The sequence below is a fragment of the Panthera tigris genome, chromosome A2, assembly GCF_018350195.1.
Source record: "Panthera tigris isolate Pti1 chromosome A2, P.tigris_Pti1_mat1.1, whole genome shotgun sequence".
Classification (NCBI taxonomy): Eukaryota; Metazoa; Chordata; class Mammalia; order Carnivora; family Felidae; genus Panthera; species Panthera tigris.
The window spans coordinates 113,952,756-113,958,181 of record NC_056661.1 but is presented as its reverse complement, the minus strand read 5'-3'; the positions used below and the strand labels follow the sequence as shown (position 1 = coordinate 113,958,181).

Here is a 5,426-nt window from a genome sequence, read left to right as displayed (position 1 = left end):
TGGTCTCCGACCCAAAGGTCTCATGCCTTTTGCCAGCATCCATGGAAAACTAATTTGCGAGCTTGTGAGTACGGTAAAATTTCAGACCTGCACAGTTCTTAGCAGGTGTCACCTCTAAGATCCTAACTCCAGTGTACCTTCTGGTATTGCTAGGCAACCAGGTTGCTTCTTATTCCCTGAATGGCTTTTGAGCACTGGTTTTTCTCCATTATACCCTTTCTCACCATTGTTGGTCTGCTGCAACTCTCCTCTGGGTTTAATAGGAGTGTTCCCCACTCATTTCCTGTCTTGGCATTTTGTCCTTTCTCATTATTCCTGTGTAGCACACCTTCTGATGGCCATTAAGGACTAGATTAGAGAACAGAAGGGCCCAGAGAGTCATTCTATTTTAAATGAAAAATCACATGGATTAGGATACAGCTCTCTGAAACTCAAGCTGAGGTTGAATTTGCCATGAGAGAACTCCTACCTCTTTTTTTTTTTAATTCTTTTTTAATGTTTATTTATTTTTGAGAGAGAGAAAGAAAGAGAGAGACAGAGAGAGAGAGTGTGAGCCAGGGGAGAGGCAGAGAGAGAGGGAGACACAGAATCCAAAGCAGGCTCCAGGCTCTGAGCTGTCATCACAGAGCCCAATGTGGGGCTCGAACTCACAGACCCTGAGATCATGACCTGAACTGAAGTCAGATGTTCAACTGACTGAGCCACCCAGGCACCCCAAGAAAACTTCTGGTTGTGATTGTAGACAGAGGATTATGATCTAGGCTCTAGGGAATAGTCATACTTGCCAAACCTTTTATTTGCACAATGGATTTTATGTAAGTAGTATTCCACCCATTATCTCCTCTCACCCTCAAGAAACTTGGGAGGTAATCAGGACAGGTAATCCCAATGTTGTTTTGAAGAGAACCATGACTGGAGGATTAAGTGACCTGCTCAAGGTCACACCACTAGTGAGCAGCAGGACTAGGAGGAGGGCCGGGCGTTTCTGATGCCTGACTGGGCCTTGCCTACGGAATCTTTATGACGGTTACATCATTTGGTGTATAGACCACTCTTTTTTTTTTTCTAACATTTATTTATTTTTGAGACAGAGAGAGACAGAGCATGCACGGGGGGAGGGCCAGAGAGAGAGGGAGACACAGGATCCGAGGCAGGCTCCAGGCTCTGAGCTGTCAGCACAGAGCCCAACGCAGGGCTGGAACTCACGGAGTGGGAGATCATGACCTGAGCCAAAGTCGGACGCTTAACCGACTGAGCCACCCAGGCGCCCCGGTGTATAGACCACTCGTAACCACAGAGTCAAAGACTGTGCACACTCAGATGGATACTATTAGTGTTTGTTAATTATAAGGAAATCTGAAGTATTTTGCCTACCTAGGGGCAAGTGAAATAAATTATTTTTCTTTATTTAAAAATTTTTTTTTAATTTTTTTTTTTTTTTTTTTTTTTTTTTTTGAAGGAGAGAGATGGAGCATGAGCAGGGGAGGGGCAGAGAGAGAGGGAGACACAGAATTCGAAGCAGGCTCCAGTCTCTAAGCTGTCAGCACAGAGCCCGATGCGGGGCTCAAGCCCACAAACTGTGAGATCATGACCTGAGCCGAAGCCAGACACTAAGCCAACTGAACCACCCAGGTGCCCTGTGAAATTATTAAAAGTGATACTATGCATCTATAAAAAGGGAAGGCATTTATGTATTGATATGGAATGACCACTAAGAAATATTCCCTTTTTTTAAGATTATTTATTTTGAGAGAGAGAGAGACAGAAAGAGAGAGAAAGAACATGTGTGTGAGGGGTAGGGGCAGAAGAGAGAGAGGGAGAAAGAGAATCCCAAGCACAGAGCCTGACATGAGGCTTGATCTCACACGAGATCATGACCTCAGCCAAAATCAAGAGTTGGACAGTTAACCGTCTGAGCCACTCAGGTCACCCAGGTGCTCTTCTTTTTTTTTTTTTTCTTAAAGACACATTTATTCAGCATCATGATCATACAATTACAGTTAGTAATCAACAGCATGGGTACAAAAACCAAAAAAATCTACATTAAAACCCTTTGTTGGAGTGCATTACACTTTCCACAGAACAGAAACTAAAATAAACTGTTATATAATTAGTCATGACTATAGTCCTCGGGTTTTAGCCCATACACATGAATATTGTCTAAAACATGGCTCCTTTGTGGCAGCTAGGCCCTGCCACCACCGTGCTTGGCTGAGCTCACAAACCTGTTGTAACCTGTAGCTTCCCTGTCACTTCTCTGGCTCTCCTCTCCTGCTAAGCTTCGTTTCCCGACAGTAATTAAAACCTTCTGCCACTGCCATAGCTACTGCTGCTGCTGGAACTGCCACAGCCACCTTGGTTTCTGGTTTGACAAAGTATTGGCCTCCACCACCATAGGGCACAGAGCTTCTGCCTCCAAACTTCCCTCCTTGCAGGGGTCCAAAATTTGAAGATTGATTGTTGTAATTGCCAAAATCATTATAGCTTCCGCCACCTCCAAAATTGCTTCCATCATTACCAAATCCGTTACAGCCGTCCCCACTGCCACCACGTCCACCACCACCTCGATTGCCACCAAAGCCACCTCGCCTGCCACCAAAGCCACCTCGCCCACTGAAGTTTCCCCCACGACCAGAGTTGTCATTCCCACCACAACCACCACCAAAGTTTCCAGGACCACTTTGACCTCTCTGGCTGGATGAAGCACCAGCCATCTCCTGCTTAAATAGGGCTCTCCTCACTTCCCAGCGTGGCCATTCACAGTATGGTATTTTTGAATGACAATCTTGTCTACAGAGTCATGATCATTAAATGTTACAAAAGCAAAATTCTCTTCTTGCCACTACCTCGGTCAGCCATGATTTCAGTCACTTCAGTTTTCCCATTCTGTTCAAAATAATCTCTAGGGTGTGTGCTTCAGGGTCTTCTTTAAGGCCACCGACAGAAATCGTTTTCACTGTTAAGCGGGCACCAGGTCTTTGAGACTCGTCTCTTGAGACAGCCCTCTCTGGTTCTACAACTCTTCCATCCACCTTGTGTGGCCTTGCATTCATGGCTGCGTCCACCTCTTCCACAATGGCGTACGTGACAAACCCAAAGTCTCTGGAGCGCTTCGTGTTGGATCTCTCATTACCACACAGCCTGTAAGCGTTCCCCCATTACTCAAAATGGCTCCTCAGACTCTCATCGGTTGGTTCAAAGCCCAAACCTCCGATGAAAAGCTTCTGCAGCTGTTCAGGCCCTTTGGGAGATTCTGACTTAGACATGACAGTCGTTGAGGGGAGATTTAAAGATGATTACTTAGCAGCATCCACAGGCAGAAAGGAGTAATCTGATGAACATAGCTCAGAAATATTCTTAATACTTATTATTTTGACATATTTTAAGACTAAAAAAGGTTCGAAATTTGTACAGAGTTCCTGTCTGCCAGGAACTCTCTCTCTTTACCCAGCTCCCCCAATAATAGCATTGTATATAACCATAAATTGACGTTGGTACAATACTATTAATTCATATAAATACTTCATTTGGGTTTCTCAGAAAGTTTTAAATATCTGAGAGAGTGGGGGTATGGTATGCATCCTATTTATTTTAAAAGAGAGGGGAAAGGGTGCATGTGTGTTTATATGCTTCCATATACCTATAAGATTTCTTAAAGGATATATAAGAAGCTAGACACATTGAGTTGCCTCCAGGAAGAACTGGATAGCAGCTCTGGATAGAGAGTATTGGAACCATGTGTTCGTTTGTACCAATCTATCTATTTTTAAAAAGGGAATGAGGAAAGTTTTTATGTATTCATACAAAATAATCTCTGTTATATTTTTAAATGAAAAACACAAGGTAAATAAGTGTGTACGTATCCCATCTACAAAAAAAAAAAAAAAAAAAGAAGGGGGGGAGCTGTGTGTTTTCGCCTCCATATGCACAGATTTCTCTGGAAGGATAGGTACGAAACTAGTAACCATTGGTTTGCCTCCAGGGATTAAAATGGGCAGACAGAAGTGGGAGGGAGACCTTTTGTACCTTTAAATTTGTACCTTTTAAATTTAGACTATGTGAATTTATTTCCTTTGCAACAAAATAAAGGAAATTGAAAAAAAATAAACCCTGAAATAAATTGCTTTTACCTTGTAATTTTTCCCCCTTTAAAATATTTAGCGGCTTTTCAGCTACTCTCTGGCTAAAATCCAAATTTCTTTACTTGACATTTAGGTTCTTTTTATAACTCGGTCTCATTATTTCCTGCCTGAAGCTTTCTGTTTCACCGACTGTGTTTTGTTTTCTCTCCTCATATGCACTTTTCTTTATTCTCTTCCTGCTCCCCAGCCATCAGAAATCAGCTCGCTTCTGGGACATTGTCCCCCAGTGGTCCAGACCTCTTGAATTTCTCTCTCTTCCAAATTCCTATAATGTCTTGTCTGCCCTACACATTTGGCCCTTCACCCATGTTCTCTTGTCAAGGGTATGCATACTCTGTCCCCAAATAAGATTACCAACTTCTTGTGGGTAGTGGCTGAGTATGTGAGTTTTCTGAAATTCCCCTTTCCTGGAAGAGTCTTACACTAGGTTGATGGCCCAGTGATATTGACTAAATCTCTTCTTTGTAGCGATTTTATTCTATGCATATGCTTGCCTGATGTGCTTAAGAATTCCTGGCTGTATTGAGGCAATAAGACATTGTGTATCCATCCAAAAACACCCTAGCAGATAAAAGATAAAAGAGGATAAAGTATGAGTTAAAATTCAAGAAAGCACCTGGTGTTTGAATATTGATATATTTTTAAATATAACATTCCTGGGAAACAAGATACATGATAACATTTTTTTCTTTTGCCTTTTGGCTCATGTATTTGGATGCGTTTTGGAAAACAGGCCCTATTTTCCTAGTAACCATGGTGAATTAATTAGCTTTTTTGATATGTTATGAACTGGTTCTTGACATCCTGATTTTCAGTAAATGGCAGAATTGGATTCAAGTCTTGGCAGGTCAGATCAGGGAGCTACATGACTTCTAGCCGGTCATCGTAACAGATATTTGTTGGGTTCCTTTCATTGCAAAGCATTGTATTAAGACTTAATGGAGACGAAGTGTAAAATAGATTCCTCCAGGAACTTCCACTTGATTACATGTTGCATCTGTCTGGCCCTTGCCCATTTGATGGCTATGCAGTAAGTGTAGCCAGTTGTCAGGAGGCTCTTCATAGGTGGCCTTGGAATTAGAGAAAAAAAATTATGAAGAAGATAGATCTTTGAATCTGAAACCCATAAGAATGAGGAAGCAAACAACAAACAAACAGTAACAGTATTAGCTTATCTTTGATGAAATCTTCACTAGACTCTGTATTTCAGCTATATTGTCTCTTTATCTTGACAGCAACTGATTAAGGCAGGCACTATTGTTACCCACTTTTGCAGATGAGATA

General features: G+C 42.0%; 1 pseudogene; it reads right to left on the bottom strand.

Moving 5' to 3' along the window:
- Positions 1 to 2,190: 2,190 nt before the first annotated feature.
- LOC122236342 lies at positions 2,191 to 5,066 on the bottom strand (annotated as a pseudogene).
- Positions 5,067 to 5,426: the final 360 nt, after the last annotated feature.